Source organism: Nicotiana tabacum, chromosome 12 (genome assembly GCF_000715075.1).
Source record: "Nicotiana tabacum cultivar K326 chromosome 12, ASM71507v2, whole genome shotgun sequence".
Classification (NCBI taxonomy): domain Eukaryota; kingdom Viridiplantae; phylum Streptophyta; class Magnoliopsida; order Solanales; family Solanaceae; genus Nicotiana; species Nicotiana tabacum.
In genome coordinates, this window is record NC_134091.1 from 88,586,410 (window position 1) to 88,597,874 (window position 11,465).

Sequence of the window (11,465 nt, forward strand, 5' to 3'; positions counted from 1 at the left end):
ACTTACTCATGCTACACTTTTGCACTAATTGTGCAGGTACTGAGACATGTACATTTGGTGGTCGTCTTGGTGCATAGGCGCAGATGCTGAGGGGACTTTATGGTGAGCTGCACTCCATGTTATGATCCGTAGCACATAGAGTCTCTATCATATCTATTTATTTTATCTTGTCTATTTTATATTCTAGATAGATGTTGTACAAGTGTTGTATTGTCTAGTAGATTCTTATGCACTTGTGACACTGGATTTTAGGGAGTTTCTAGTGGATGTTCTTAGTTCAATTTAATATTATTATTATCACTTTACTTTATGATTTATTTATACTCGGAAATTGGGTATATAAAATAACATGATTTCTATGGGTGCTAGTTTTAATTCCATTTATTTAATGAAATTCCTGATTTTTAAGAACTAAAATGGATAACTAAGTGGAGGTTCATGGGTTGACTTGCCTAGCAGCATCGTTGGGCGTCATCATGACCTATTATCGAGATTAGGTCTTGACAGTTTGGTATTAGAGCGCTAGGTTTACTTAGGTCTCAAGAGTTATGAGCAAGTCTAGTGGAGTCTTGGGGATCGGTACGGAGACGTCTGTACTTATCTTCGAGAGGCTACAAGGCTGTTACGGTAACTTTCCTTCTTGATTCCTCATCATGTGATTTGATTTCATTGAAGCTTATGTCTTCCTTTCCTTCTTACTCATTGTTATACGATGTTGAGCACTTGTTATCACTGGGCATCGAGGAGTTGTTGTGGTGCTGGAGATGTAGTGCAAGATGTTTTTCCCTGCATATTCGGGCGGACTATTATCATTGCCTTGTGGGAGGGTGTTCTGTAATTTCTACCCGGTATTAGTATTGCCTACGGTTTTGAGGCAACGCACAATGTATTGTGATGTTCATGCGTTGTAATCGCGCAAGATTGGTGTGAATGGCATGGTGTTTACTTATGTGTTACTGTATTGAGTGCTTCAGTAAGAGGATTATTCAGTTCGTGATTGGAGGATTTGGTATTTAATTCTAGTGCGGGAGAGGTAATTGGGCTATGGGTTTTCAGGCCTTGGCTGACGGAGTAGCGAGATTTGATATCTCCGAACTTGGTGGAATTTTTGTCTATGTTGTAGTGTCGTTGTCCTTATTTGGACGCATTAAGACTCGTCAGTATGATGGTCTTTATTTGTTTTCCTTTTGGGCACGGTGTTGTGAAATGGTATCTAAGAAGCGGTTATTGGAGATGAGAGTGTTGCGATTTTGGTGTCGAATCGGTGCTACCGGTGTTGATGGTGTGAGAGAGATGATCCTTGAGGAGGCTTAGAGTTGATGGAGTTCTATTTGTTCCGGTGCTACGGAGGTGGATCGTGATGTAGGGCGGCATTATTGGTGGCGGAAGATGTGACATTATTAGATATGTATTGCAGTGGTTGAATTATTAGCAGGTCAAGTATGAACAGTAGAGACCAAACAGTTTGCTTAGGAAGATGGTTTGATCAGAGTGGGAGTGGCAGTGTATCGTATGGATTCTGTGATAGGCACATGCTTTGAGAAAGTTTAGGGCGATTTGGGTCATGGTGGAAAAATGACTAAGTCTATGTATTTCGTTTGGGGTGGTGGCATCTGTACTCAGGAAGTTCGAATGTGACAAAAGAGTTTGCTTGGAATGTAGAGGAACATGAATGCTTGATAATTGTTTTGGGATGCTATATGGCTTCGAGTTTCAAACGAACTGTTGGACCTTCATTTAATGCTAATGGGATGAATAGAATCTTATCTTACAGCTGGTGGACGAGCATGGACTCATGAGGATTAACCAATTTCATAGTGGTTATAACCATGGCAACGTTGTCGGAGGATGTCGATATAGGGGTTACACATGTGGGCTATCTCCTGTTAGAAGGTTAAGGGTGGATGATTTCTTATAAAGTTCCTATGAAGAGTTCTACCTTCTATCCCATGGGGAGCATGTACTTCAATGTAGGCTTGGATCGCTTGACGAAGATGGTGCGGCTGTCAGGAGGTGGAGTGTGCGATTGTGGCTGGTAATTCGAGATGTGTTATGATTAGTGCAACGAGAGATTGTGAGGAGGAATTTGGCTGAGTAACGGTGTGTGATCATGGTAGCTAGGAGGAGAAGTCATTGTGGGTCCTTGGATTTTTTGATTGTGGCTTAAAGCCAAGTGGGGGAGCCTACCATCGATGATTGGGTCGCGTGATGATGTTTCCTTGCAGTTTTTGGTTATCGGTATGTTGGTGGATTAGTCATGACGGAGAAAGAGAACATCATGCGGTAATTCGAGCAGGGAATTTGATGGGCGCGTGCTATATTTTTGCCTTATCAGTTTATGTGAAGGTTGTAGAATGACTCAGATTTGATATTTCTTTGAGAATGTGATGTGCACGAGAAGGGATTCATTCGGTTTCTCTTTAAAGTATTTGTGTGCTAAAGGAGCACTAGTTATCTTGTTATATATATTCGGGACTAGATGAGAGTGGGTGACTTCCAATAATGGTTCTAATGGATTCAGGATTTAAGGTGTGGTGCTTAAGGATTTTCGGGTTCGCTTTGTGGCTGAGGATTGGGTTTTGGGGTCACTCGGGATAAGTGTTGATTGAGGTCCATTGTGTGTTGGAAAAGAGAGGTACTGATTTTGAAGGTAAGTTAAGAGAAAACTGAGTAGTTGAGTCAGTTTAGCAGTGATTTGGATCAGTATGGTAAAGGAAATGATCGGTTCCTTCGGTGCGATAGGGTAGTACAGGTGTTTCGTGATACTTGCAGTCTTGGCAGTCTCCCTTGGCGGTTTGATGGGATTCAATTTTGATGGTTTGGTTATGTGCAAATGGGTCCCGAAGGGTTATGACGATCTTAGCCATGACTTGAGTTATGTATCTTTTGCAGTTATGGGGAGTTGGTCGTATGTTGAGATTCTTCGTCTGAAATGACTTTAGGGAAAGGGTTTCTGGACGATGGAGTGGCTATTCAACTAGTGGTTTAGTATTTATGATGAGATTCTTTCACTCTCGTGTAATAGCATAATAGGTGCAGTGAGCGGTGTGGAAATTGGAATTTAAGGATCAAGGTTGCGGTCCAGTTTTGATAGGAATGTCATGAGCTTGGAAGAGCAAGGGAGAAAATTCAGAAGTCCAGAGTATGGTGGCACTATTTTAGTGTCACCTGAGAATGGTGTTATGTGGAAGAGGCATTGTGTATTGAATTGCGGATTCCTGATTTGCATTGTAGAAATAGTGTGGTTTGTAGCCATGGATGTGCAGGTTTTGCTACTAGTGCAGAAGGTCGTGGGAGTATCTCTAGCGGGATGATCGTATTAGTGTGACGTGTCAGTCATTTATATGGTAGAGATTGAAATCAGGTATGAAGATTCTGATACTTTCACTAATTGGAGAGTTTATGTCTGAGAGACGCTTTATTCCTTAGTTGCGGACTGTGGAAGTTTGTTCATGATTTGAGAATTGTATCGTATGTGTCACATATAGGGTTATTGTGGATCTTTGGGAGGTTATAGACCTATTTGGGGATGATCGGAATCGACTTTGAGGTGCGTGGGTAGGCCTAATATGAATGTTTATTCTATACCAGATCAGATATGTTTACTCGGCATAGCATTTCTTATGGATGAGTCTTCGAGCATGGTGGATGATATTCTTGCCTTTGTCTATTCCAGATGCTACTCTTTTATGCCATGTGGGTTGTGAGAAGGCTTGATTATTCACATGTGTGTTGTGATCCTATGTAGCTTGTGGTGTTATATGAGTGAGATGGCTCTCGAGATACAGGTTGTTTATTGCACCTTAGTTATGCTTGGAATTTGGTAGCGCATTGATGGTAGGCTATAATTGTGTGTTTTAGTTGCTTATTGCACTCTAATTTACTGCACTTTAATTGAGTTGAGTTTTAATCGCAAGTGTTTTGCACTAATTATATATTTTATGCCTTGTAGGAGTGATTCTGAGCTATATAGATGTTATGGGGTGAATTCACGCAATTTTGGAGCTTTGAAGTCTGAGTAAAAGCCCAAGTCTTAGTTGGGATCGAGTTTGGGGATCAACGGACACTAGTGCATTCAAAGAGAGAGACGAAGAATCGACCCGGGCGTCACCCAGGTGCGCGAGCGCGCACTGGGCGCGCATGTGAGGCAGTGTACTGTGCAAAATGCGCGACCAAGTGCGCGAGCACATCTCCAGGTGTGCGGCCGCACACGTCTTGTCCGGGAAGAGTCCTATTTCGTGAAGGAGAAGGTGTGTTTGTTTGGGCACGACCCTACTTGGTATATATACATGAAAAAATGGTATTTTGAGGACTTTTGACATAATTTAGACCTACGGAGGCTAAGGAGAATTGGGAGAAGCAAGAGCACAACGATTTCATCCTTCAATCCTCACTCAAGACAAGGGTTTGGATTGTTTTATGCTTTCCTTTAACTTAACTTTTTTGATGAATTTCTCCATATCTATGGAATAGTTCTCTTTAGGGATTGATAGATTTGGTGTATTGAGAATTGTTTGTGGATATTAACTCTAGTTTTTATGTATTGAATCATTTTGGGTGTTTTAATTGTTGCATATATATTCACATGTTTATGTAATCGAAAGAGGCTAGTTGAATTATTGTTTAGCCCTAGTTAGGAAAATAATCGAAAGAGGTTCTCTTACAAACCACTCCACTACGAATTCTTACATATCTTCACGTGCTTAAATTGGCTCATCTTGGGAGGTTAAAACTTAATCGAGAGAGGAGTTTTTGCTGAAATTTTGAACTAATAATTGAGTGAATTCGAGAGGCTCACTTGAACATTAGAAGTGAATTGTCTAGAGTTAGATCCCAGACAAGTATCTTGAACCTATCCAATCAACCCCTATTTTCTCCATTGATATATTCTTTGCTTACTCTTGTTGAAATTGTCATTAGCTAATAGTTTAGACTCTTAGTTAATTTTAGTTTTAATCACATCAATCTCAATTATTGACCATCTTGGATAGCAATCAAGCTATAAACTACGAAAATTATGTTTAACTCCAATCCTTGTGGATACGATATTATATTATACTATATTCGACTAGCGAGCATATTTAAGTGTGTGTCTTGTGCTCGTCAATTTTGGCGCTGTTGCGGGGGATCTGCAACTAATAGTGTTTGAAATAGTTTGTAGTGCTAATTCAGGAAGTTTTCTTTTTATCTTATTTTTCTCTTTTTACGTTTGGTGTTACTTGATTGTGTGCAAGCTACATGTTAGATTTGTGCATGACTCAATCTTCTGGGAGAGAATTGCTACCATACAAACTAGAAATTGAGAAACAATTGCGACAGCTAAGGAAGGAAAGAGATCTCCCCGAGAATAATAAGAAGGTTGGGCAATCCTCAACCAAAGAAATTATGGCAGGAGATGATGAAAATGTTGATTTGGCTGCAAGAGAGGCAGCCCAGCAAAGAGAAAAAGCTGCACGAGATGCTGAGGAGACAGCTCTTCGAAATGCACAACTTGTCTATGAAGAGGAAAGGGCTCGGAGAATTGCTCAGAATCTACCTTTGGGTACAGACCAATTCGGAAACATAGCTCCCGGTGCTGGGAGACCACTTGAAGATTATGCTAGACCAGTCTACAACCAAGGATTATCAAGTGTGAGACCACATCCAGTTGCAGCTAACAATTTTGAGTTGAAGCAAGGGTTGCTCCAAACTCGTCAAAACAGTTGTGTCTTCAGAGGAAAGATGAACGAAGATCCAAACAATCATCTAATGGACTTTGAAGAGAATATGAACACCTTTCAATACAATGGTGTGTCACAAGATGCAATTTACTTAAGGGTATTCCCCTTCACTCTCAAAGACGATGCAAAGCATTAGCTTCGCAGCTTGCCTAATAATGGATCAATTAGAACATGGGATGAGATGACCAGAATATTTCTTGACAAATATTTCTCATCAACTAAGATGGGCAAGTTTAGAAGAGAAATCCATAACTTCTGCCAAAACAAGACAGAAACTGTGTTTGAAACTTGGGAGAGGTTTAAGGAGATAGTGAAAAAGTGTCAACATAGCGGAATTTATCTCTGGATGAAACTCGGGGATTTTTGGGATGGATTGACACCAGCCTCACGTAGAACATTGAGCAATGCAGTTGGAGGCCCGTTGATGAAAAAGACTCCAGAGGAGATAGTCACCATTTTGAATGAGTTATCTAAAGACGCAAATCAGTGGCCCTCTGAAATTGGTGAAAGAAGAAGATTAACTGGTGTTCACCAAGTTGACGCAAACACATCGGTGTAGGTATAGCTTGATGCCATGGCCAAAGAAATAAGGATGCTGACCTTAGCTTCGATACACAGTGAGCCCCATGCAGCGTGTGATATATGTGGAAGAGGGCACCCTACTCATGAGTGTCAGGCCTCAATCGAGGAAGTTAACATTGTTGGGAATTATAACTTCAATGTAATGGGTCAGAAGGACCCCAGTTTTTCATGGAGTTTACCTGGGGGGTACTGCAAATGCATAACAACAAAACAATCCCAGATTTCAACGACAAGGAGCTCTTGGTTTTGTGAATCAGCCGAGGCCGCAGTTCCAGCCTCAACATTCCACTCAGCCTGGGTTTGAAGATCTAATAAAGTCCTTCATTGTCAAGACAGATGAGAGATTAGATGCTCATGGTTCAACTATCAAAGAACTTGACACTAGTTTGCAAAATTTGGAGAAGCAAGTGGGACAAATTGCAATTGTATTGTCTGAGAGAATCCCGGGTACTCTACCAGCTAATACTGAAAGAAACCCAAAATAAATAGTAAGTGTCGTCGACCTTGAGAAGAGGGCAAGTATTGAAAGATCCCACTCCAGTCCAAAAAGAGGGGGTACCTGAAAAAGAAGTTGAGGAGCAGCTAAAAAATGAAGCTGATAAGAAAGAAGAAAGGTAATAAAGGAGCTGAGAAAAAAGAAGAAGGAGGAAACATCAAGAAGGGAGGAATCTAATGAGAGCAAGCATATGTCTGCTCTACCCTTTCCGCAAAAGTTCTATAGAGAAAAGTTGGACAAGCAGTTTGAGAGATTTCTAGATATGCTGAGACAGGTTAATGTAAACTTGTCATTCACAGAAGTGCTCTCACAAATGCCAGCTTATGCGAAATTCTTGAAGGAGATCCTTACAAAGAAAAGGAAGATCAAGGTGACATCAGTAGTCAAGCTCGCAGAGAATTGCAGTGTAATCTTGCAAAACAAACTCCCACAAAAGTGTGAAGATCCAGGGAGTTTTACTATACCTTGCTCGTTAGGCACTCTTAACTTTGATAAATATTTATGTGATTATGGTGCCTCAATTAATTTAATGCCTTTATCTATTTATAGGAAATTAGAGAATGAGCTTGGAGAGATAAGGTTTGCGCCAATATCTTTGCAGCTGGCAGACAAAACAACTATAATACCCGAGGGGATAGTGGAAGATATCTTAGTTCGGGTAGATAAGTTTGTATTTCTGGTATATTTCATAGTGTTGAAGATGGAGGAGAATAAAAAGGTCCCCCATATTTTAGGAAGACCATTCGTAGCGACGGGCAGAGCAATATTAGACATACATGATCGAAAGCTCATGCTTAGAGTGGGTGAGGAGACGGTGACTTTCGAGTTGAATGTGGAGATAGGGGTGAGAAAGGAGAAGCCAGGTGCAAGTGTAGAGTGGAGAGTGAAAAGCTCAAAAGAGAAGGTCCCAGTGATTGAGAAAGATAAGTGTGGGGTGTACCCAAGAAGGCTGAGAAAAAGTTATCCGCGTGGATGTGTGCACTAGTTCGGGCATAAAAAATGGAGCCCGACTTTGACTCAGACCCCGACTAGAGATTCAGGGAAGTTTCCTCTACCTTATGCTTTTTAATTGTGTGTCATGGGGACATGCCACAACTTAAAGTGTGGGGTGGAGGATATTTGTATGTTGTATGTATAGTAGTTTTAGTTTTACCTTTGTTAGTTGTAGTAGTTAGAGAAAAAATAAAATAAAATAAAAAATTTAAAAAACCATAAATATTTTAAAATTTTCGATTTTTCCCGACGATGGATATCATTCGACGGGTTGCTTGAGGGATTAAAGTCGAAAGAAAAAGACAAAAATATTTTCTCTTGTTAGGTAATGTATTAATTCCCCCTTGGTTTTTCTTTGTGCCGCGGTTCTTTTTCAAGGGTTTTGTTTGAGCCGGGTGTAGTTAGTTTTTATTTTTGTTAGAAATAAGAAACCTTGTGCTATGATTTGAATTGGAAGCAATATCCCGTGACTCTATCATGCCTTGAGAATAGTGAGTGCTTTAGTTGTGACATTTAGGCTCAGTTTTTGACTCTTGCATAAGTACCTTAAATTGTATAATCTTAACTTTGCTTGACTGCTTTGACTAGAGTATCTTGAGAATCCAATCTTGAGTGAGTTATGAGCCATGTGTGTGTAGTTTTCGTGTATTCTGTGCATTGCATTTGATGTCTAGAACTTGCCCCGTGTATTTGCAAAGCGAAATAGTAGTTTTATTCAGTCTTGGAAGTGATATAGGCATTTCTTTGTTAAGACGATGATATGTGTTTACCCACCTAATTGTTATGTATCTTAGTTAACCACTTTGAGCATGTAATTATGTTTCTTTGGCACCTACATTACAAGACTTATCCATTTGTTTGAATTGACCATCCATTTGAACCGTTTACCTCTCGTAAGCACTTGAAATTGTATGAACTTTGTAAAAGTTGAAGTGTGGGGTGATTGGGTTTGAGTGGAGCTAATGAAATAAGGAGAAAGGTGCACTATTTTGAAAAAGTAGTAGCCACTTAAATTGAAAAAGAAAAAAATATACATAGTGTTTTGTTGTGAAAATTATTCATTGATAAGTGGTAACTCTTGATGTATTTGTGTTTAAAGAAGTTGGGAGTTAATGTAAATTGATGTGAAGGTGGAGTATTGATTTGACATAAGTGTGGGGTTTTAACAATGAGATGTATGTATTAAAGTTCTTAGGGAGGTGTAGTCACTTTTATATCTACATGTATCCTACCCGTCCCGCAGCCTACGTTACAACCAATTAAAGTCCTACTTGATCCTTGACTGAATGAGCTCAAATTAATAGAGTAGTACACTATGGGCAAGCCTATGGTTCATCGTTTGTGGCATATGAATGACATTTCTGAGAGTGAGTGAATTCTTTCTCTTTGAAGTTCCCAATTGTGCATAAATTTGATTGTGTGTGGAACTACTCTCTTTTGTTGTGAGGGCACGTGATTCATGAAGGAAAGGTAATGTCGTTGACCTATGTGTTAGAGTAAGTGAGTGAGTTATAAATAATGCGTGGAACTTGTGAGTCAAACCTAGAGGTGAAAATGTTACACTATTGTGCTTAGTCTATCTTAAATATTCTTGGTATGATGAGTTACGAGAATTGTTTAAAAAGGTTGTGTCTTTATAAAGTGTAGTTTGATTGCTCGAGGACGAGCAATGGTTTAAGTGTGGAGTGTTGATGGTAGGCTATAATTGTGTATTTTAGTTGCTTGTCACACTCTAATTTACTGCACTTTAATTGAGTTGAGTTTTAATCGCTAGTGTTTTGCACTAATTATATATTTTATGCCTTGTAGCAGTGATTCTGAGCTATGTAGATGTTATGGGGTGAATTCAGGCTATTTTGGAGCTTTGAAGTCTGAGTAAAAGCCCAAGGTCTTAGTTGGGATCGAGTTCGGGGATCAACGGACACTAGTGCATTCAAAGAGAGAGATGAAGAATCGACCCGGGCGTCACCCAGGTGCGCGAGCACGCACTGTGTGCGCATCTGAGGCAGTGTACTGTGCAAAATGCACGACCAAGTGTGCGAGCACATCTCCAGGTGCGCGTCCGCGCACGTCCTTTCCGGGAAGAGTCCTATTTCGTGAAGGAGAAGATGTGTTTGTTTGGGCCCGACCCTACTTGGTATATATACATGGAAAATGGTATTTTGAGGACTTTTAACATACTTTAGACCTAAGGAGGCTAAGGAGAAGTGGGAGAAGCAAGAGCACAAGGATTTCATCCTTCAATCCTTACTCAAGACAAGGGTTTGGATTGTTTTATGTTTTCCATTAACTTAACTTTATTTGTGATGAATTTCTCCATATCTATGGAGTAGTTCTCTTTAGGGATTAATGGATTTGGTGTATTGAGAATTGTTTGTTGATATTAAGTCTAGTTTTTATGTATTGAATAGTTTTGGGTATTTTAATTATTGCATATATATTCACATATTTATGTAATCAAAAGAGGCGTAACTTGTGATGTTTTTGCATTATCTTGTTGGTTGAATTGATTGATTCTTCTTAGTAATCGAAAGAGGCTAGTTGAATTTTTGTTTAGACCTAGTTAGGAGAATAATCGAAAGAGGTTCTCTTACAAACCACTCCACTACGAATTCTTGCATATCTTCACATGCTTAAATTGGTTCATCTTGGGAGGTTAAAACTTAATCGAGAGAGGATTTTTTGCTGAACGTTTGAACTAATAATTGAGTGAATTCGAGAGACTCACTTGAACATTAGAAGTGAATTATCTATAGTTAGATCCCAGACAAGTATCTTGCACCTATCCAATCAACCCTTATTTTCTCCCATTGATATATTCTTTGCTTACTCTTGTTGCAATTGTCATTAGCCAATAGTTTAGACTCTTAGTTAATTTTAGTTTTAATCACATCAATCACAATTGTTGATCATCTTTGATAGCAATCAAGCTATAAACTACAAAAATACAGTTTAACTCCAATCCATATGGATACGATATTATATTATGCTAAATTTGACTAGCGAGCATATTTAAGAGTGTGTTTTACGCTCGACACGCATGGCGCTATCTGTCTTCCCAGGGTTTTGTTTATGCACTTGGCGTGCTTGTGGTTTATATTCATGCATTCCGTGGGTATGAGCATCTTGGCTCGATGGGTATTTTCTTATTAATTGTTATGAGTGGATCAGGTGGCACCCCGCCACGGGTATGATACTTAGATCGGGTTGCACGCTGCAGTAGTGAAATGTTGAGTACGGTTCCTTATACATATTTTGCGAGTTTTGTTTTCTTACCCTTGATATGGGTTCATAGCGTTTGTCTGGTTGATTTGAATGTCATGCGGGCTGGGTAGTTCTTTACCAGAGTTCATTTTTCCTTATTGGTCATAGTCGAGTTGTGACTTATTGGCGCACTGATGGCGTCGTATGAGATTTTAGACGGTGTTTGAGGTGGCTTATTACATGAGCAGCTCGTACTGGGTGAGATGAGGTTGGTGGGCCTGAAATCAGTGCAATCAGATTTATATAATGTATATTGTAAGGAAAATGTCATAATCAATTCATAATGAGGCAATGGTTCTTGTCAAGCTGGGAGACTCTATGAGTTATTGATTTTGCAGGTGGTTATGAGTTTTTACACATCTCTTTCATCATTGTAGTATTGCTAGGATTGGAATAGGGCGTATATGTGT